The sequence below is a fragment of the Phascolarctos cinereus genome, unplaced genomic scaffold (assembly GCF_003287225.1).
Source record: "Phascolarctos cinereus isolate Bilbo 61053 unplaced genomic scaffold, phaCin_HiC Scaffold_8;HRSCAF=390, whole genome shotgun sequence".
NCBI lineage: Eukaryota > Metazoa > Chordata > Mammalia > Diprotodontia > Phascolarctidae > Phascolarctos > Phascolarctos cinereus.
The window spans coordinates 24,436,680-24,460,532 of record NW_027556291.1 but is presented as its reverse complement, the minus strand read 5'-3'; the positions used below and the strand labels follow the sequence as shown (position 1 = coordinate 24,460,532).

The following is a 23,853-nucleotide window of genomic DNA, read 5'->3' as shown; positions in this document are numbered from 1 at the left end:
GAAGTTGAATTCAGTACATTGAGGACACTGCTCATTTTAATGACACCAGCTCCCATTTCTACGGGGGGAAAGAAAGGTGAGCACTCATGAGAATGGTAGAGCTCTTAGGGGTTCTGGAGCACCCTCTCATTTTATGGTGGCAAAAAGCGAGGCCCACTGAAGGGAAAGGATTTGTCCATGATCACAGAGCTAGTGAATGACAGAGTCTAGATTTGACCTTAGTCGTTCAATCAACAAGCTTTTATTAAATGCCTACTATATGTCAGGCACTATCCTAGGTGCTAGGGATAAAGACAAAAATAAAACAGTACCTGTTCTCAAAGAGCTTACATTCTGATCCAATTCTAGCAACTCCAAATTTCCACTCTACTATTCCTGGGCTGCTGGTGACATGGCAGAGAAAAGAGGCAGTGAGGGGCCATCTGATCAGCCCCATTTTCTGTGTGTGTTCTTTCTGGAACCTGAGGAAGGAGAAGGAGAGTTGTGGTTAACAACACTACAATAAACTGGGATTGACGTTTTCATTCTAAGCCACGCTTTTGTTTGTCATCAGCTCAGATGGTTTTAAAATCAGTTTTGCTTAAAAAAAAAAAAAAAGAGAAAGAAAAAAGGCCTCCATTTCCTGTGGAGCATTCTTTTGAAAATCTAACAAATAGAAGGGAGTGTGACTCTGCAGACCATGCAAGCAGAATAAAAGTGTATGCAGTGGACAAGAGGAGAAGGCTCCAAGGGCTGGGACTCATTACTGATGAAAGGGAAATAATCACTCCAAAGAAGCCCAGTGCTTTTGCAGCTGGTAAGTTACTGCTGCCTTGGGGCATATAAGCCATGGTGTCTACCCATCCAAGGCCGTCTCCTGAGGCTGGTCATTTTCCCCGTCATGCATTTGGGGGCTTTATCCTGAAAATAAGATCCACTAGCTTAAACCTGTGCCTACAATCCAATGATACACAGTATTGTAACATTGGGCTAGCAGCAACAACCCATAACAAAATTGTTAAACAGGTGCCTTTTCTTGCAGGCCCTCCATGTGCCCCTTCTGTCTTTTATATAGCATCTGCAGAGTCCTTTATTCCCAAACCTACTCCCGGCAGGTGCCCATCCTTTCAGGTTTGCTCAAGAACCTCATCAAAGCCAGATCTCTGGAAAGGATCTGGCAACTCTGTCACACTAAAATGCTAGGGATGGTGGAGCATTTGAATCATTGAACCACATAATTTTGGACCTGGAAGGAACCTTGGAAATCTTCAAGTCCACCCCCTCATTTTACAGATGAGGTAACTGAGGCCCAGAAAGAAGTGACTTTTATAGGATTTTCACAAGCTTTAAAGCAGTAAGGGAGCCTAGAGATCATCTAGACCAGGGAATTTTAACCTAGAGTCTGTGAACTTGTTTGAAAACATTTGGAAAATGTATTTCAATACAGCTGATTTCCCTTTTAATCCAATATATTTTATTTCATGTGTTTAAAAATATTATTCTGAGAAGGGATCCATAGGCTTCATCAGAATGCCAAAGGGGTCCATGACACCTGCTTTAGTCCAACCCCCTCATTTTATAGATGAGGAAACTGAGGCCCAGACAGAAGTGATATTCATATGACTGTAAGCTTTAATGCTAGCAGGTTCCTCAAATCCACTCATTTTACAGATTAAGACACCGAGGGGCTCAGGGAAAGAACAATAATAATTATTTACAAGATGCAATGAGGCTAGAGAGCTCAGCTCAGTCAGGAAGTCCCGGGCTAAGTCCTGATTCTGATGTATGTTGAATATATGACCCTAAATAAATCACTTCACCTCTCAGGGACCCCGGGAGCTTTCTAAGAGTTGCAGAGCAGGTGCCTGATCTGCACTGGTAAAGGAAGTTTCCTCATTGGGAGCTCCCTGTATCATGACAGGTCCAATTCAAAAAAAAATTCTTATTATGAGAGACTGCATGGCACCACAATGGATAGAGAACCTATCTTCAAGTCAAGAAGACCCGGGTTCAAGTAAGTACCACATAGATCAGAGGACCTTAGGAAGTGATCAAGTCCAATCCAGTCATTTGAAAGAGGAGCAAACTGAGGCCCAGGGATGTAAGTGACAGAGCAGAGACTCAAACTCAGAATTCATTATCTCAACCCTCTTCCTCTTTCCTATTCCTACCAAGAGTAGCCACTTCAGGTCTACAAGCTGGGGATCATTCCTCTCCTTTCCCCCTACTCCACACTCCAAACAAACTAACACATCTGAGATAAAAAAGGAAGTGGATTACTGGGGGGGAAACTTGGTATCAAATTTCTGAGATAAGGGTTTGATATCTAAGATACATAGACAACTAACAGAAATATATAAGAACAAAAGCCACTCCCCCAAAAATAAGTGGTCAAAGGATATGAAGAAACAATTCTCAAAAGAAAAACTGCAAACTATTAGCAATCACACAAAACAATGTGGCAAATACTAATGTTAAGAGAAATACAAATCAAAACAACCCTGAGGTTTAACTTTACATCTAGTAAACTGGCAAAAATTATAAAAGACAGAAATAAGTGTTGGAGAGATTGTAGGAAGATAGGTACTAATGGTTTGCTGGTGGAGCTGTGAATTAGTACAACCACTCTGGAAAGCAATTTGGAATTATGCAAAGAAAGTGACCAAAACATCCATACCCTCCCACCCAGAAATTCTGCTGGAGAATGCCCCAAGGAGGTCACTGATTTTAAAGAAGGCTCCATATACACCAAACTATTTATAACAGTAGCAAAGATCTAGAAACAAAGCAGATACCCATTAACTGGGGAACAGCTAAACAAATCATAACGCAGGAACGTAATAGAATATTACTGTGCTGTAAGAAATAACAAATATGACAAATAAAAAGAAGCCTGGCAATACTTAAATGAACTGATACAAAGTGAAGTAAGCTGAGCCAAGAAAATAATATACACAAAGACTACAACAATGCAAAATGAAACAACACAAAACAATAAAAAATAAGCCCAAAGAAGATGAGAAGATCTCTCTCCCTGCTGTTTTGCAAAAGTCAGAGATTACATGTGTGCATATGATGTCAGGTTTTTTTAGGCTATTCATTGATTTTGCTAATTTTTTTTTCTCTTCATCCTCTCTTTATTTTTTCTTTTAAAAAAATTCTTTATTACAAAGAATGGTTTTCTGCAGGGGAATGTAAGGCAAGACACAGGTAGAAATTTAGGTGATAACAAAAACAAAAGATACCAATAAAAATGTACTTGACAAATAAAAACAAAGCATTCTTCACCCCCCAAAATTCCCAACACGGGGCAGAGTCTCCTACAAACACACAGAGTCCACAGGGACAGAGTTAGTTAGCAGGAACTTAGTTCCTCACTATAAAGGTAGTGAGGCACATGTGCAGGGAATACACATGTGTGTTCACGACTCTGGAAATGCAAGTCCTTGATTTTTCTCTGCCCAGACAGTCCTCACGAAATTGACTCTGCAGCACGTCAGGGTCATAGATGAGTCATTCTACTGCTAGGCTGGGCTGGCTCTTCATAGGGCACAGCATCTCAGCTAGGCTGAGTTGAGCAGGTTATTCAGCTGCTGGTTACCAATGCTAGGTACATCACCCTGCTTCTGCCTAACTGGGCCAAGCAGGTCACTCAGCTGCTGGCCTCCTCCCCAATTGTAGCAATCTCCTGGCCTGTTTGAGCTTGCTGTTCCATGGGCAATTGCAGTCACCATCTTCTCCAGCCTCTGACTTGGATGGGTGTTAGCATCTTCTCAGATGAACTGCTACTTTGCTTTTTCTGGAAGGATGATGACCCATAGCTTAGTAGATTGGCAGAAGCCTCTCCTTTTGACTCCTTCAGGAACTCAGTTTTGAGGTTTGTCCCTTCTAGACAGGAAGTGGAAGAAGCCTAGCCTCTTTCCTGTTCAACACGTATTCCACTTCAAAGCATGTCCAACTCAACAAGAAAAAAAAATTTTGGAGGCAATTGGGGTTAAGCAACTTGCCCAGGGTCACACAGCTAGTATCTGAGGCCTCCTGACTTCAGGACCAGTGCTCAGGGACAGTTTGGCTGGCATATAAATATATCTGGAAAGATAAGATGGAGCCAGGTCATTAAGTGCTTTAAATGCCAAACATAGGAATTTCGATTTTATCCTGGAGGCAATAGGGAGCTACTGCAGTTTCTTGAACAAGAAAAGTGATAGTCAGACTTGTGTTTCAGGAAAATCAATTTGGCACCTGTATGGAAGATGGGATTGAGAGAAAAGAGGCCAGAAGCAGAGAGATCAATTAGGAGGCAATTATAATAGCCCAAGCGAAAGATGATGAGAACCTGAGCTAGGATGGTAGTAATGTAAGTAGATAGATGTGAGAGATGTGCCATGGAGGTCAAACTGACAAGACTGGCAAGTGCTTAGATATGGAGGGGGAAAGAAAGGGAAAAGCTGAGGATGACCTCAAGGTTGTCAACTTATGTGACTGGAAGGATGGTGGTACCCTCAAAAAACCCAGAGAAAGGAAGGAAAGGGGTAGGTTTAAGAGAACAAAACAATGAGTTCCATTTTAGACATGTATTTAAGATGGCTGTGGGACACACAGGTAGAGATGGCTAGCAAGCAGTTGGACATACAGGATGAGAACTGAATACACTGACTTAGGAATCATCTGAATAGATGGTGCCTGAGATAATAATTGAACCCATATAAGTTAACGAAATCATGAAGAAAATGTAGAGAGCAAAAGGAATAGGGTCCAGAACTAATCCAGTTCTAGCCCTAGCATACTCCTATGCACAGGTGGGACAAGGACAACTTTGAATGAAGAAAGGATTTCAACAGGTAGAGATGAATAGCAAGTGCATTCTACATATGGGGACTCACAAGGAGACAAGAAGGGGCAAGACAAGATTAGGAAAGAGCGAATAATCCAATGTGACTGCAATATCAGGTATGGCAACAGGAGTATGATGAAATAAGACTGAAAAGACAGGCTGGAGTCAGAATGTAGAGAGCCTGGAATTATAATCAAAAGAATCCATATTTTATGTTGTAAGCAATAAATAGCTTGAAAGCTTTTGATCAGGGAAGTAACATCATTTAGACCTGTGCCTTAGAAGAATTATTCTGGTAATTGTGTAGATGGATTAGAGAGGAGAGTGGCTGAAAGTATGGAGCTCAACTGGGAGGCTACTCTACTAATCCAGGGAAGAGGTGATGAAGGCAGAGGAAATGTGAATCAGAGAAATGACAGAAAAGCATTTACCAATCCACACAAAGTTTCATCAGCTTTCTTAACCCCGCCCTCCTTCAGCATTTGTCTCCCGTAAACTGTTAGTTTGCACCTACATAGTCAAAAACATAATGGAGACTGGACCATCACCCAGTTAATTTGAACCAAGTTTGAATAATTCAGACAGTGCCTTTGAAGTGGACTGTCTAGACAGATCAAGGGACCAAGATGACCTCCACTCAGTTTGTGGCTGTGCTGAATACCCCAACTTTGCATGGATAATTGGCTATGCTGCCCAAAATAGACTATGAAATCCATTCCCCCATGAAGCTTTGGAAGAGACCACAGAAGACACTAAAGCTGTGTCTATATGATGGCCCAATATTCAGTAGAAAAATAAATAAAAAAATAAAAAGTGCCATCAATTAGCAATGTTATGTCTAGGCAGTGCCAAACATCTGTGTGTCGGTAAACATATCTTGGCCATTAACTGAATTTTTTATTCTTCAAGAAAGCAGTACAGTGCAATAGAAAGAGTATGAGAATAAGGCTAATCTGTCAGGATTAAGGCCTTAGTTCTGCCACTCTTTAGAGGAAGTCCCGTAGATACCCTGTCTAGACCTTTCCACCTTATTTTTTTTCCTTTGTATCCCCAGTGTCTAGCACAAAGTAGGTGCACATAACTAAACAGAAATGGACGGCAGACAGGTGACCTTGGACAAATCTCTTAACCTCTGAAACTCAGTTTCTTTATATGTTAAAATGGGGAGGATAATACCTGTGCCACCGACTCTAGAGGGCTCCAATGAGATCATGGATGTAAAGTGCTTTGTAACCTCTTAAAATGCTATAGAAATGCCAGCTACCATCTGAAAAATAGTGGGAAACATGCCTGCCCTTTGTACCTCACATCATATGAGATCAAACATATTAGAAAACTTTGAAAAGGTGAAAGTACAAGAGAAATGAAAAGCCTTACCACTCAGATGTTTGGAGTCATGCAGACACAGCCTACTAAAGAACGAAACAGCCCAGGATACAAAACATGAGACCATCCCAAGAGAATTTTAAAACACAACTCTACCCATGTCACAAACCCTTCATACAGACCCCTTAACCAGATCTTCAAGGCCCTTCACAATTTGGCCCCCAGCTACCTCTCCATGCCATATGCCCTCTGCTCTAGTCTACTCTCACCTTGCCCGCCTCTCCCCTGCTACACGGACAGATTGGCCTTTAGCTGCTGGGGAGAGACAAAAAAGAAGTTTGCATTGGGAAGTGATAAAATGAGGCAGTAGAGAGAGGTGCCACAGTCCAGGGCAGAGAGATGTCAGTGTGACATGTCAATGGACATAAACAGAAAGAGTACTGAACTTAGAATTAAAATCCTGGCTCTACCACTTAATCAGGTGACCTTGGGCAAATATTCACCTCTGAGGCTCAATTTCCTTATCTGTTAAAATGGGGATAATAATACTTGCACCACCATCCTCACAGGGCTCCAAAGGCAACCGGTGGAAAGTGGAAGGCTTCTGTCCTTGCCAAAGTCAGCTGTTGAGTCCACTCACCTGCAATGAGAAGCAGCTGGAGGTCCTCACCAGTAACAAGACTGTCAAGACCAAGAAAGCTATGGGAGTTTCTGTCTTCTCCAAAGTCTACCATCACTGGAACCTGTGCTCCACACTAAAGTAGTACCATGGATCAAAACCAGTGTCTTAGCACTCCTGACTCAGCTGAGGGTTTGGTCAGCAGAAAGTATACACTACTGTCACCAAGCTGGCTACTTAGATATTTGAAGAATTGTTTCTATTAGGATTAATTAGTGAAAAGCAAGGAACTGATTACCAAAAGGCTGATCTTATCTAGTCATAAAATCATAGATTTCAAGTTGAAAGAGATTTTAAAGGTGATCTATTCAACCCACTCATTTTATAGGTAAGGAGATTAAGAGAGATGAAGTGACTTGTCCAAGGTAACAACAGGCCATGCCAGTTGTCCTGATGCTAGACTTTGATGACTCTGGAAGAGTGAGGCTGTCACCTTTGTGCAATTCTGCCTCACTTAAATCCAATTCATGCACAAGTCAAGACATCCCTCCATGACACCATTAGTCCTCTTCGAAAATGAAAGACGGACAACAGGAAGGAAGCAGCCAGAGGTGAAATTCAAACCCAGGCTCCTTGCCTCAAAAGACAAGAAGTCATAACTTCAGCCATCATGTGACCCAGATTAAATAGATCATCCCAATCCAATAAATGGCTTAGCAAATAAATCTGAAAATAGTCACTCTTGGAAAGCTGTGTAGTCCCAACTACAGATTCACTGAGCTCTTAAAACATGACTTCCCAATACTCTGGTTGAATAAGTATTGACATATCTTCTTTCTACTGCCTGAGAAACTGACTTGCCAAAATTGAAAGTTAATTGATTTGCCCATATGGTAGGATTTACAAACAATTTGAGGATAATGAGAAGAGCTCAGGGCAGCATGGTCCCCTGCTTACTTGGCTTTCTACTGGAAAATAAATCAACATTTATTGACAACAAAAATGGTAAACTATGTGTCAGAATGATTGTTCATATTAAAGATAAAGACAAAAACTGAGTAAGTCATTTTCCCTGCTTGTAATACTTCCATGCCCAACTCCTCTCCAAATTCCACCCATCCATCAAGTCCTAGGATCAAGTTTTACCTCATCTGGGAAAGCTTTCTTGACCACTGCAGCCCATGCTGAACTCACCCTATGACTTCCTCCTGCACTGACAATCTGAGTCACATTGAATACTTCAAATGCTGCTTTACAGGGACGATAAATTGTTTCATGTCTAGGTCTTGTTTCCCCAACCTGACTGGGAGCTCTTTGAGCACTTATACCTCGTTATTATATCTGCCTCCTACCCCGACACAGCATCCAACACAAGACTAACACACTGGGAGTATTCAATGAACTTGATTAATTTTAAAGCAGTTTCCTTATTTGCAAAATGGGGATAATACCTCAGAGGTACCATCTGAAAAATGGTATCCTTTTTCAAAGGATCAAATAAGATAATATATAAAGTGCTTTGCAAACTTTAAAGCATTATATAAATGTCAGCTATTATTATTGCTGAAGGAATAGATCAGTAAGATTAGTAGGACTGCCAATGATTTAAGATGGCTGAAAAAACTTTTCAGTAATACATGAAATTAATGAATGAACCAGACTAATTCTTAACAAATCCTGGCTTAGGCATTTCAGTCAAGCTGTCAATTTCTTCATTCTGGATATGCTGATATGCTGATCAATCAACCAAGCACTTGCTACAATGCCAGGCAATGGAGTTAAGACAAAAATCAAAGAGAAGGGAAATAACATACATATACATAAGGACATACAAAATAAATTTAAGGAGTGAGAACCTGGGAAGTACTGGTGTTCCATAATCTCCCTCCACTGCCATCACTTCGCAACCTCTCCTCCTTTGAGACTCATTTTACCTGGCTCCTTCCCCGCTGCTTACAAACACACTCAAACGTGCCACATCTTTTAAAACCCTCACTTCATCCAACCATCCCTATCATCCTATATCTCTCCTCTCCTTCTCAGAGAAAAGCCTGGAAAACAGTCATCTACAATAGGGGCCCCTATTTCCTCTCCACAGTCTCTCTTCTAATCCCTCATGTAGTCTGGTTTCCAATTTCATTCAACTGAAACTCTCTTAATTGCCAAGTTCAATGGCTTTTTCTTCATCATAATCCTTCTGGATCTCTCTGCAGCACTGTGGACCACCTTCTCTTCCTTGATACTTGTTTCTCTCTGGGTTTTCATGCTCCTGCTCTCTCTTGGTTATACTACCTGGTTGACCACTTCTCAGTGTCCCTTTTGCTGATTCTTCATCGATGTCATGCCCACTAAGTAATGGATGTTCCCCAAGGCTCTGTCTGGGTCATCTCCTCTTTCCCCTCTATACATGGTGATCTCATAAGCTTCCATGGATACAATTATTTTCTTTATGCAAATAATTCCCAGATCCATGTATCTGGCCCTAGACTCTCTCCTAAACTGCATGGTATGGCATTGCTAACTTCCTAGTGGAAATCTTGAACTGGATTACCACAGACACCTTAAATTCAACACGTGTAAAACTGAACTCATCTTTCCTCCCAAATCCCTTCCCCTCCTAATTTCCCTATTGAAGTTTAGGGGACCACTACCCTTTCAATCACACAGACTCCAAACTTCACTCTTCACTCTCATTCATCCCACATACCCAATCCTTTGCCAAATCTTGCTATGTTGTCCGTTATATGCCTCCACTCACATAGCCACTGCTATAGTTTAGATCCTTACCACCTCTTGCCTGGATTACCATAATAGCTTCCTAATCTGTCTCCCTTTCTCAAGTCTTTCCCCACTCCATTCTACCTTCCTTCAGCTGCCAATGTGATTTTCCTAAAACACAGATCTGACCATGTCAGCCTCCATACCAGATAAACTCCATTGGCTTCCCATTAATGCCAGGATCAAACAGAGCACCTCTGTACAGCATGTAAAGCCCTTCACAACTTGGGCTTTCTCTACCTTTGTAGTCTTTTCCACACATTTGCCCTGGTTGCCTTCCACTCCTGAAATGTTCTCCCTCACCTCTACCTCTTAGAATCCCTCATTTCCTTCAAGGCTTATCTCAAATATCACTTTCTGCAGGAGGCCTTTCCTGGTCCCCTAAGTTTCTAGTGACCTCCCCTCTAAGGTCACCTCCCTTCTACTCTGTATGTATCTTGTATATCCTTAGATAGGCACACACTGTCTCCTCCATTAGAATGTAAGCTCCTTGAAGGCAGAGGCCATTCTTGACTTTTCCCATATCCTCTAGTTTGAAACATGGTGCCTAACACATAAATGTTGAATAAATGCTTATGTTGAGACCCAATTTGAAAACTCAGGATTATGACAGGCACACAGGATTATAGATTTAGAGCTAGAAGGAACCTTAAAAGTCATCCTGTCCAACCCTTTCATTTCAGATGAGGAAACTGAGGCCCTGAGAGGTGAAATGGCTTGACCAAGGCCATACACAGCTGTAATTTGCACCCAGATCCCTTGACACCAAATCCAGGGCTCTCACTACTATACTGGCCATACAAGGTCTGAATATTTCCACTCACAAGGCACAATGGAGAGTATTAATCTGTACCATCCGGGCTATTTCCTCCCCCACCCCCATCCCATCAGCTCCAGTTGAAACTAAAAAATGTGACTACATTTGGCCTGCTTTCGGCTCCCTTCCTTTGGTCTGATAAGGAATGCAGAGGTTTCTGGGGAAGCTGGAAAAACAACCGTTTTTCCACATTCCTTTGTTTCAGAACAGAATATACTTGAGGACTTATTCCATCTATTCAGCTGTGGTCTTGGATAATTTTTCTTTCTTCTGTTTTAAAATGCAATATTTCCTTGGGAACCCAAAGCCTACAACCTATGAATTTAGGACATTGTGCATTCAGCAGGACAATGAGGTCTGACTAATCACACCCCTTGCTCCCCAAGCCTTGAGGGCTAATGTTCCCACTCCCTGAAATAACAAGCCCATCTTGGAAGCTTTGGAATCTGAAGCAGTTGTCTTAATGGGAAGGATGTGGTGACAGGCTCCTCGGCAAAGGGACAGGTCATCCATTATGAAAACTCCAGTTACCTAGTGCCTTGCTACATTTGAAGGTCCTCACAGTGAGTGCTATATCATTTGTTATTAATTCCATCACCTGTGCCAAAAAAATGAATCTTATTTCATGCATCCGATTGTTTGGGCACTGAGTGCAACAAAACATATGGGTCTTGTTTGAAACCTTTCCAAATCATAGAGGTCCATGTGCAACTGATAAAGACCAATTTACTGAGCTTGGGGGAAGGGAAGGCTGATCTCAAGTCCAATCCAAGAAGGACGCCCTATATGTTTTCTAAGTGCTAAACTCAAGGGAAATTACTTCATCAAAACCTGATCCAGACCACAGTAATGAAGACTGTGATGTAGCCAATGTTCAACTCTGTTGACTTTACGGTACTGGAATTAATCCATCTGCATTGTAGCTCAATGAAATCATTTCCAGGCCAGAGTGACTCCGAGGCTGACTTCATCTCTTCAGGCCCAGATGCCGAACTGCACAGTCCAGAGAGTTCATGATGTTACTGACATGCCGTTAACTTTCTAACAGTGACAGCTGTCTGTCTCACTAGGCAAAGGGAGGTGGAAAGCACAACTCCAAAACCCAAAGAGATTTTTTCAGTGTTATTCTGCAGACCTGATACAGACCCATCAATAACAAGTGTCATCAGAAAAGGAGATAGTCTGGTCACATCAGGAGAGTGAAGACTGATTGAGAGATGGGCTCTGTTCAGTTGGTGCTTTGATACTTTGGTAGCATTGGGATATAATTCCAACCCACTCGTTATCACCATCTCAGTCTGGAAGATTCTTGTCAATGTCCAATCAAAAATCACCCAGGAAGAATCCACCCAACATACTAGGTGCCGCCTTCTGGTTCTTTGTGGATTCCATGTGTGTGTTCATGTGTGTATTTTAGCCAGGGAGGGTGGGGGTGGTAATGTTGCACAGTATTCTTAAGGTCAGTAAGAGCTAATTTCACACGTCACCTTGGCTGTGTGATCCTAGGTAAATCACTTGACCTCTCAGCACCCCAGGCAATTTTCTAAGGCTATAAGTTACAGAATAATTGCTAATCTACACTGGTAGAGGGAATCTCCTCATGGGAGTTACCTAAATCACTGAAATCAAAAGTCTAGAGAAAAAGAGTGCTTAATACAGCACTGAGCATATAGTAAACGGTTAATAAATGCTTGTGGATTGGATGAAAAAAAATCTCGCACAGGTTGCACTGGTAGCCACAAAACATACAATAAAACAAAGGAAGCTGTCTATCATGTGGGGTGGGTTCTCTGTGGCAGATTCAGGGAAGGCCATGAACAAGAATCCCACTAGCTGAGAGGGCATGGCTGAGGCAAAATCAGTACCAGAGGTAGGAGGGCCAGCACCACTGAGACCTCTGAGAGATGGAAGTTCTGAAAAAAACTTTGAAAGTGTTTTTCTCCATGTAGTTTAGGACAGAGTAAGTCATGCTAGGATTCTGCTAGTCGAGTGGGGGGAGTTTTGAGTGCTTCATTTTCATAAGTCTAAAGGCAACATGCCCTAACTTACAAAAGCTCTATAGATTTCTTGCTTTAAATTCCTGCTGGAAAAGGTTTGTGACATTCCTAGGTTGGGGCTATGTCACGGATAGTAGCAACATGACATAATAATGCAGCAAAGTGGTGCAGTGGATAGAGTGCTGGGCCTGGAGTCATGGAGACGTGCATTCAAATCCATGCAAGTCACTTTACCTCTTTCTGCCTCAGTTTCTTCAACAGTAAAATAGGAATAATGACAATATATACCTTGCAAGGTCAGCTACCTCACAGGGTTGTTTTGAGAATCAAATGAGATAATATTTGTAAAGTGCTAAGCACAGTGCCTGGCCCATAGTAGGCACTACATTAATGCTTATTCCCTTTCCTTCCTTTCGAAAAGAGCAGTGGATTGGGAGACAATAAACCCCACTAGCTGTATGTCTTCAAACAAGTCACTTCTCTAAGACTCAGTATTCTCATCTGTAAAATGAAAAAATTAATATTTGCACTACCCACCACATGGAGCACATGAGAGGAAAGTATTTCATAAACTATTACATGCCAGAGAAACATTCATTATTACTATTAATATGGAGTGCCCACGGTGAAGCAAAACCAAACACTGGATTAGGTTTACCCACCACTCCTTATTGCTAAATGCCACAACGGAAACTTTCAACATACTAAAAGTATCTTCATAAGCTCTAGTCCAGGGCTTCTTAAACTTTTTCTACCCACAACCCCTCCAGTGCATCTTAAACTGTGAGCTGTGATCCCATATGGGGTTTAAGAAGCACTGTGAGGGTAGAGACAAGATGGCGGAATGAAGTGAGCATTTTTGCCAAGCTTTCTCAACATACTCCTACCAAACAACTTTTAAAAGTATATCAAACCAAACTGTGACTAGGAAAACCAACAAAAAGTCATAGTGAGCCATTTTCCAGCCCAGGACAGCTTGGGGAACTAGCAAGACAGGTCTGCAAAAACTGGAGTGGGGGCTGGTTGGAAGCATGGTGCCACAGAAGTGGCACTAGCTGTGGGCTGTGAGGACAGGAGGAGAGTGGTGGAATAGCAGCAGGAGTAGCCAAGCGCCTGGGGATAGATCCCAGGGGCCCCCTACCCCTCCACTAGCACTAGGCAAGGGATCAGGTGCCATTATCCAGCAGCAGGGAAGAAGAGAGTGGTCGTTGTCATGAAGGAGCAGGAGCCCCACCTGTGTAAGGACCAAAGTGCAGACAAGGAAGGCAGTGACCAGATCTCTCCCCAGATCACACCATTTAGAGAAGCCCCCAGACCAAGCTGTGAAAACAGCAGAAGAACATAAAAGACAGAAGCTCAGGATAGACATCTCCCCCAAGAGGTGAGCAGAGCCCTACTCTAACATAATGTTCAAACTCAAGAAATAGGTTGGAAAAATGAGCAAATGACAAAAAAACGTGACCATAAAAAAGCTACTATGGTGACAGGGAAGCTCAAGACAAAACTCAGAAGAAAATAATGATTTGAAAGCATTTACAAACAAAGCTTCAAAGAAAAATGCAGACTAAACAGAAGCCCAACAAGAATTTCTAGAAGAGCTTTTTAAAAATAAGGGGAAATGGTTTTATAAACCAAATAAGAGTGGTAAAGGAAAAGCTGGGGAAAGAAATGAGCTATGGGAAAAAAAATTATGAGAAAAGGACTAAAGGCTTGGTAACAGAAGCACAAAAATACTGAAGAAAAAAACTCCTTAAAAATCAAAATTAGCCAGATGGTAACAGAGGTACAAAACCTCACTGAAGGAAAACTTCCCAGATATCTTAAAACCAGAGGAAAAAGCAGAAACCGAAAAAAAAAAATCCACCAATCACCTTCCGAAAGAAATCCCAAAGTGAAAATCCCAGGAATATTATAATAAGCCAAATTTCAGAGCTCCCAGATCATGGAGAAAATAATGTAAGTAGCCAGAAAGAAAGAATTCAAATACTATAGAGCCATAATCAACATCACACAATATTTATCAACTACCACCATAAAGGAGTAGAAGGCCTGGAATATGGTATTCTGGAAGGCAAAGGAGCTAGGATTACAACTGATTTTAATCCTGGGGGAAGGGGGGAGAAGGACATTTAATGAAATAGAGGACTTACAAACATTCTTCATGAAAAGTCCAGAGTTGAATAGAAAATATGATATTCAAACACAAGACTCAAGAGAAGCATAAAAAGGTGAACATGAGTGAGAATTCATAAGGGCCTTTAATAAGATTAAATTGTTTACACTCCTGTATGGGAAGAAGATAATATAACCTCTAAGAACATTATAATCATTAGGGCAGCCAGAAAGAGTCTAGACAGAGGGCATAGGTGCAAGGCTATCAATGTTGGAAAGAGTTCAAAAGAATGAAAGTATCGAAAAGAGGGATGCACTAGGAGAAGGGATAAAGGAGAGAAAGAACGGGGAATATTATCTTACATAAAAGAGGCATGCAAGGAAGAGTTTTCACAAAGGAGAAGAAAATTGGGAGTAGAGAGCAGCCAATGCTTGAACTTCACTCTCATCTGAACTGACTGAAGGAGAGAAGAAATATATACATATATAGTTGTATATAGAAACCTACCTTACCCAACAGGAAAGCAGGAGGGAAAGTGGCTAGGAGAAAAGGACAGTAATAAGAAGAATGGTAGATTAAAGGATACAGTGCTCAGAATCCCTTTTAGGGAAAGGTAGGGTAAAAAAAAGAGGATAAACCTAAAAGAATAGGATAGAGGGAAACACAAAGACACAACCAGGAACTATATGAATACAATTATAAGACACTTCTCATACAAATAAAGACAGATCTAAACAACTGGAGAAATATTAATTGCTCATGCATAGGCTGAGCTAACATAAAAAATTATAGTACTAATTATTAATTTACTTATTCAGTGCCATACCCATCAAACTACCAAAGGATTATTTTATAAAGCTAGGAAAAGAATTAACAAAATTCATCTGGAGGAACAAAAGGTCAAGAATATCAAGGGAATCAATGAAAAAGAAAAGTGAAGGAAGGCGGCCTAGCAATACCAGATCTCAAACTGTCCTACAAAGTGGCAATTATCAAAATAATTTGTTACTGGATAAGAAGTAGAGTGTTATTAAACGAATATATTAGGTACACAATATATGAAAGCAAATGAACACAGCAGCCTAGTGTTTGATAAACCCAAAGATCTCAGCTATCGGGGCAAGAACTCACTACTCAACAAAAACTGCTGGGAAAACTGGAAAGTAGTCTGCAGAAGCTAGGCACAGACCAACAACTCACACCATATATCAAGATAATCTTAAAATGTGTACATGCATTCCCCAATTAATAAATGGTCAAAGGATATGATCAGTCAGTTCTCAGATGAAAAAATTAAAGCCATCTATTATCATATGAAAAAATGCTCTAAATCATTATTGATTAGAGAAATGCAAATCAAAACAACTCTGAGGTACCACATCACACCTATCAGATTGGCCAACATGATAAAACAGGAAAATGACAAATGTTGGAGAAGATGTGGGAAAATTCGACCTCTAATGCACTGTTGGTGGAGTTGTGAAATGATCCAACCATTCTGGAGAGCCATTTGGAACTATGCCGAAAGGGCTATAAAAATGTGCATACCTTTTGACCCAGCAATACCACTACTAGGTCTGTATCCCAAAGAGATCATAAAAATGGAAAAAGGACCAACATATACAAAAATATTTATAGCAGCTCTTTCTGTGGTGGCCAAGAATTGGAAATTGAGGGGACGCCCATCAACTGAGGAATGGCTGAACAAGTTGTGGTATATGAATGTAATGGAATACTATTGTACTATAAGAAAAGATGAGCAAGTAGACTTCAGAAAAACCTGGAAAGACTTGTACAGACTGATGTTGAGTGAAGTGAGCAGAACCAGGAGAACCTTGTACACAGTAACAGCCATGCTGTACGATGACTAATATTGATGGACTTAACCCTTCTCAGCAATACAAGGATCTACGACATCTCCAAAGGCCTCATGATGGAAAATGCTATCCACAAAGATGAAAGAACTATGGAGTTTGAATGCAGATCAAAGCATACTATTTGCTATTTTTTTTCTTCTGTTGTGTTTTGTTTCCTCTTTCTGGTGGTTTCTCCTATTGGTTCTAATTCTTACAACATCACTAATGTGAAAATATGTTTAATAGGAATGTATATGTATAGCCTATATCAGATTGCATGCCGTCTTGGGGAGGGAGGTGGGGAAGGAGGGGAAGAAAAATTTAAAACTCAAAAGCTTATGGAAATGATTGATAATTCAAAATAAATTAATTAAAATAAAGTTTAAAAAAAAAAGAAATGATGAAAGGGATGGTTTCAGAAAAACCTGGGAAGACTTACATGAACTAATGCAAAGCAAAGTAAGAACAACCTACACAGTTACATTATAATCAACCATGAAAGACTTAGTAACTCTGATCAATATAATAATTCACCACAACTCCAAAAGACTAATGATATAAAATTCTACCTGCCTCTAGATAGAGAATAAACTGTGAGTCCAGATTAAAGCATATTTTTCTTAATTTTTAAATTCTGAACATTGTTAATGCAGAAATATTTTTGCATGGCTTCATATGTATAATGGGTGTTGTATTGCTTGCTTTCCCAATGGGTGGGGAAGGGGGTAGAGGGAAGGAGATAATTTGGAATTGAAAATAAAAAATAAAAGTAAACAGGTAAAATAAAATTTAATTTTAAAAAATCCACCTCTAAGGCAGACTTAAGTTTCTACTGTGGCCACAACATGGTTACACTGAACGCCCATAACCTATTCCTACCCTCCACCTTACCTACACACAGGGGTGGTCATATCCATGATCTTGCTGGCAGCCATAAGTGTTCCACTCCCTTGTTCAAGAACTCTGAATTTCCTTTTATCTGATCATAATCTTTAATCTTTATCTCTTGCTATGCCCCATTCCTCCTAATCCTACTCTTCATCTTAACTGTGGCATTCAATCTGTTATTACTACCTCAGTCCATCACCCCTACTCTAACTATACTCTCTTCTCTACCCAATCTTGAACCCTTAGAGAACCAGCTAGTTCAACTCTATGCTACTTTTCTATTTTGAATTTCCTGTTCCCTTGTCAATCATATCTTCCCATACCCCCAACTTAGATTACTCTTACCTTCTGCCCATATTGCTTCTATTCATATTCTGTTGAATGGAATGGGAAGAAGTCACAAAACTGTGCTGTGTCCACTATAAATTTGTTAGCTAATATCAAGTGGGCCTTTGTCACAGCAAAGCAATTCTATTCCTTCTCCCTAATTGAAAATATTCTTCTCTCAAAGTTTCCCATGGTTCTCCTTCCTTTCACCCTCTCAGCTGAGGACCTCATTTCATTTCATGCTTCATTTTTAAAACTTGAAGTCATTCACAAGGAAGGTCCTTCTTCCACTTACATCATCTTCCACTATCTCCTCCTTTATTCCAATATCTGATGACCTAGTGTCCCTTCTGTTTGCCAAGGCCAACCTTTCTACAGGTACCCTTGATCTCACCCCTCTCATTCCTTCCAATCTTCTTCAGCGGAGTACCCATCATCCCCATTCAATCTGTCCCTATCTGTTGTTCCCTGCTACCTACAGACATTCTCAAACCTCTTCCTTCTTAAAAAAAAAAAAAAAAACCTCTCACTGGATCCTGTCATCCTATATCTCTTGCTAAACTCATCAAAAAGCCATCTTGGTTCTTCTACTTCATTTCCATTCACTATTCTAAACCCTATGCAATCTGGCTTCCACCTTCATAAGTCAAATACAACTGTCAGGTACAAAGAAGCTTACAGTCTACAGGGGGAATGGGGAAAGGCTGTAGAAAATGAGAGAACAGACACGTACAGGGGTAGGTATGACATAAATTAGAATGTTATGAGGAGAAATCCAGACCAAGTACTTTGAGGAAGGAGAGATTGCTTTCAGACAGACAAAAATAACTTGCTGTCAGGGATTAATTTAAAGAAAAAACAAAACACCCCTGGACAACGAGAATTGGTGTTCAGAATGATGACCTCCTCAAGGCAAAGATCCTTAGCCATCAAAAAATCTAGATTCAATTATCTTCCATGGATTAAACTTAATCAGGCAGTCCAATCTTTTAGAAAGATCCTAAACAACAAGAGCAAAACCAAAATGGATTTTCTTGTTAACCCTGAGTTAACTGGAACATCTGCACCACGCCGCCGCCGCCCCCCCCCCCCCAAGCTGTGAGCACAGAGAAACCAGTGTAGGGCCTCAGGAACACTAGCCCAGCTGGGGACTGACAGCTGGAGATGGGCTCTGGCAGTGTCTGCTCCCACCTGAGCTATAAAATGAGTGATATTTAGGCACAGATGGTGCTAAGGAGTTGGACTGGTGTACTCTTCAAACTGATTGGTGGTAGTGATGCACAGCGTTTGAAAGAGATGGCCAAATGAGGTTCAAAGAAGTGGTATAGCCATATAACCCAACCAAAGTGCTTTGGGAGTCCTGGGTTTTCTCCTCTTGTGGCTACTTAACCATCTGCAGGAAGGCAACCAGAAGCACATGTGCCATATGCCTGTCTCCTGGGTGTCCCTATGGGTGTGTGTTTGTGGGCTTGGGCTGCTGCTGCAGAACCCAGGCAAAATGCTTCCCAGGCAGATATGCTGGGAGAGATGCACAGATGCATGCTGTCATAACTTCAGCTTGATGACTGCTCACCTGATTCTACCATGTGAGCTCACTCCACTCTCCCTGGTGAAAGGGACCTGGGATCTGGCACTACAACACAAATAAACAAGATTTCATCTAACTTTCAGGCTTCTGTAACCCTGCAAATAGCCTCAAATGACAACAGAGATGGGGGGGAAATCAATTCAACTTGGAAAGTCTTTCATTAAGGAATTCCAGTTAGATCCAAAATATGTGGGCCAAGTCTTCTGGTAATGTAGCTAGTCAAGGTCAAAGTTCTTTCACCAAATAAGCTATGTTGTGTTACCCCTACAAGCAACTGTACTATTCCTTCTTCCATCTAGCTTAAACCTTGTTATGTAATTTAATTATGCATGTTTAATTTAGTCTTATAAAAAGTACATGTGGGACTAGTAAACCAAATCAAAACAGAAACACTATTAAGCAGCCCAATGCAACTCGAATTTGGTTTACAATAGTGGATGATACCTGAGAAGTTCTCTGGTTTTTTAAAAAAAGAGCTAATAAGTAAAAAAAATATATATTTTTCCATTGGTAGCAAGTGAGATGAGGCAGGTCTTCTCTCCCTGTCCCTTTTTCATTTAAGATTTTTTAGAACTGATTATATCCTTGAATTCAAAAGTAGTAAGAATAAAAAGAGTATTTCACAGATTCACAGACTATAAGAGTAGGAAAGGAACTGAGAATTCATCTAGCCCCAGAGTTCTTAATCATTTTGTGTGTCTAGGACCTCTTTGACACTTAAATGAAGCTTATTAACCCCTTCTCAGAATGTTTTTAAATGCATAAAATAAAATACAAAGAAAACCAATTATAATGTAATACAATTAATCAAATATTTTTTTAAAACCTCATGTAAATGGTCAAAGTATATGAACATGCAGTATTCAGATGAAGAAATTAAAGCTATCTATAGTCATAGAAAAATTGTTCTAAACCACTATTATTAGAAAATTACAAATTAAAACAATTCTGAGGTACCACCTCACTCCTGTAAGATTGGCTAATATGACAGAAAAGGAAAATGACAACATTGGGTGAGAAAACTGGAACACTAATGCATTGCTGGTAGAGTTGTGAACTGATCCAACCATTCTGGAGAGCAATTTAGAACTATGCCCAAAGGGCTATAAAACTATGCACACCCTTTGAATCCAGCAATACCACTACTAGGTCTGTATCCCAAAGAGATCATAAAAAGGAAAAAGGACCCATATGTACAAAAATATTTATAACAGCTCTTTTTGTGGTGGCCAAGAATTGGAAATTGAGGGGATGCCCATCAATTGGTGAAAGGCCAAACAAGCTGTGGTGTATGAATGTAATGAAATACTATTATTCCATAAGAAATGATGAACAAGTAGACTTCAGAAAAACCTGGAAAGACTTATACAAACTGATGCTGGGTGAAGTAAGCAGAACCAGGAGAACATTGTACAAAGTAACAGCCACACTGCACAATGATTGACTTTGATAGACTTAGCTCTTCTCAACAATACAATGATCTAAGACAATTTCAAAAGACGCATGATGGAAAATGCTATCCACCTTCCAGAGAAAGAACTATGGAGTCTGAATGCAGATTGAAGCATATTATTTTCTTTTTTCTTCTTTCTTGTGGTTTTCCTCTTTTGTTCTGATTCTTCTTTCGAAACATGACTAATGTAGAAATATGTTTAATATGATTGTACATGTATAGCCTATATCAGACTGCATGCCATCCTGGGGAGAGGGAAGGGAGGGGGAACAATTTAGAACTCAAAATCTCATAAAAGTGAATGTTGAAAACTAAAAATTAATTAATAAAAAATTTAAGTTTGAAAAAAATAAAATTCAAGACATAGGTAGGTGCCTACCTGTTAAAAAACAAAAACCTCATGGACCCTAGGTTAAGAATCTATAACTAGGCCAATTTCCTAATTTCACAAATAAAGAAAAGTGAAGCTCACAGAGTTGAAGGAACTTATCCAAGGTTGCCCAGTTTGCCAGCAGCAGCGCCAAGCCTGGATTACAGGCCTCCTGAATCCAGTGTTTTTCCCACCATGCCATGCAGTATCACTTCAGTACTTATGAAGGTCCATATCCTACAACTACAGAGCCTGTCAAAAGTGTCTCTATCTCAGATTTAAATGGGACAGTTTATTTTAAACGGGAGACATTTAAAATGACTGATTTCTTGTTTTGTTTTGTCTTGGGTTTTTTTGGCTAGGCAATGGGGTTAGTTAAGTGACTAGCCTAGGGTCACACAGCTAGTTAAGTGTTATGTGTCTGAGGCCAGATTTGAACTCGGGTACTCCTGAATTCAGGGCCGGTGCTAAAATGACTGATTTCTGAAGAGGCCAAATCTTCTGAAAGTGGGGAAGTTGCTGAGAGATAGGATCTTGGCTAGCACCTCACTAGGATTTTACAATTCAATAAACCTGAGTGTATAGCTGGCCTCTGTAAATTATAGGCCCCTCTGAGACTGGTCAAACCAACTCAATGTTTCATTCAGAATTTTTAAAAAATTTCATCCGACATGAAAAAAGCATATTAATATACGGAGACACCAGTCAACCACAAAAACTGTCCCAATGTGCACTGGGCAACCTCAAGAGGTAGTACTCTCTTTGTCACTGGAGAGCTTTCCAAAAAAAAAAAAAACCAACAAGAACAACTGTTGGGTTTGCAGTAGAACGCAGCTTTGGTTCAAGTAGTGTTTGGACTCGATAGCCACTGAGGGCCCTTCCAACTCTTCTGAGATGTGACTTTCCATGCCCATCTTCTGTCTCCACTCTGTCAAATGAACTCAAGGACCACCCATCCCCAGCCTCTGAATATTTTGCAGAGACCAACTGCTTCTATGCAGCCTGTGATGTAGCAGTATGTGTCAGTGTGAAAAAAAGATGCCCTACTAGTACCTCCTCACACCCTGCTCCCCACTTCCCTTCTCTACCTCATCTGTTCGCCAAAGTCCACTTCCCCCTTTATTTGGCTCAGTAACCAATGCAGCTATTCTTGGTCAAACATTTTCACTCACTCTTCATTCTGTTTATTCAGAGGATACATTTTTGTCTTTGCATCCCCAGTCAGTGAATAAGTACAGAGGATACACAATGAGACAAAAGACAGTTCCTGCCCTCAAGGAGGAGACAATGAGCCAACAAATGCGTACAAACAAGTTACACACAGGATAAATGGGAAATAATTAAAAGAAGAAAGGCGCCATAATTAGAAGGGGTTGGGGAATGTTTCTTTGAGAAGGTAGAATTTTAGTTGGGATTTAAGAGAAGCCAGGGAGTCAGTATTTGGAGCAAAGGAAAAGGAGGGAGAATATTCCAAGCACAGAGGCAGTCAGAGAAAACACCCGGAGCCGAGAGACGGAACAGCCAGTGTCGGTGGATCAAAGAGTACATGTCAGAGAATGAGGAGAGGAGGGGGCCAGGCTATGAAGGGCCAAACAGAACCAGTGGAGTGGAGACCTCAGCACAGTACCTGGCACTGGGAAGGCACTTAATAAATGTTTGTGGATCAATTGATTAAGTTGTTATAAAGCAATTATAGTTATAAATATATATAATTCTATATAACTGCCTTATAATTGTAATATAATACTGATTTTTCAGAGCATAAAAGTTTGTAAAGTGAAATATAATTTCCAGGTGGATCTCAGAAGGGACATGAAAACATTCATGTTTGTTTCTAAATTAGCCCCAAAGAAGATCAGCTTAGGATCATTGGTGATGACGATAATAACTGTTTACAGTTTCCATAAACATCTGTATCAGAGCCTGACACCTCCACCTATTCAGGTTCGAGGAGCTGTGTTCTCATCCTGTCTGCAAACATGGAGAAACATGAGCCTACTCTTTCACCTTGGGTAGCTGCTCCTTCCTATCCCTCTCTCTTCCTCATCCTCCCAAATCTCCTTTTGAGTCAATCCAAATGACACTGACTCTGTTCCACCCTTTAAGAAGAGTGAGAGACTGATGGTCTACAGAGCCAGATCCCCTCCCCCACCCTGATGTCAAGATAATGATTTCAGGCACTGCTTTCCTTCCAGGCTCATCTGTGGTTACATGGCTATGGTGACCTCTTGATGGTAGGAAATCCAACAAGAATTTCCTTGAGGAAGATTGCTCTGTTCCCACTGTGTTGTTGAGGAGAGAGTTCAGCAAAGGGGTCTCATTTCCCTGGCTGCATTCTCAATTCCTAGGCTGCTGCTGCTTCTCCTTTTTTAATTTTAATTTAATTTAATTTTTTTAATCCCACTTTCAAGGCTCTCCTTTTCAGCTTTTAAAATGGCTTTGTAGCACTGTGTCTCACCTGCCAACATCCATCTGCCCCCTCTCTCTTTCTTCAGGGGTAGGGAACCTGCAGCCTCGAGGCGACATGTGGCCCTCTAGGTCCTCAAATGCAGCCCTCTGACTGAATCCAAACTTCACAGAACAAATCCCCTTCATAAAAGGATTTGTTCTGTAAAACTTGTCTTAAATTGTTCAGTGAGGGCCTCTCAATGAACTCATCTTGCAGGATTTACACCCTGGCCAAGCAGACTGTCAGCTGCTAGGCCCTGAAGCTCTCCAGTATATTTTCCATAGGACAGGAGAACTGCTGATTCAGTGATGGAAGTCAGATCCAACCTGGAAAATTGCCTCAATAAGATAAGCTGGGTCCATTCAGTGTAATGGAGAAAGGATGTTTTTATTATTCATTCCCTTGACATAATACTGAATGGATCCAACTGTACTGGGAGGTTTATTTGTTTAGGAGATA

The 23,853-nt window shown here is 40.7% G+C and overlaps 1 long non-coding RNA gene across 1 annotated transcript in view; it reads right to left on the bottom strand.

Annotated features, from left to right (window-relative positions):
• Window positions 1-23,853, bottom strand: part of LOC110193042 (uncharacterized) — a 132,641-nt gene that overhangs the window by 63,365 nt on the left and 45,423 nt on the right. Inside the window, exon 3 of the long non-coding RNA XR_013483539.1 lies at window positions 312-461. This is a non-coding gene — a long non-coding RNA (uncharacterized LOC110193042). The remainder of the gene's footprint in view (window positions 1-311; window positions 462-23,853) is intronic.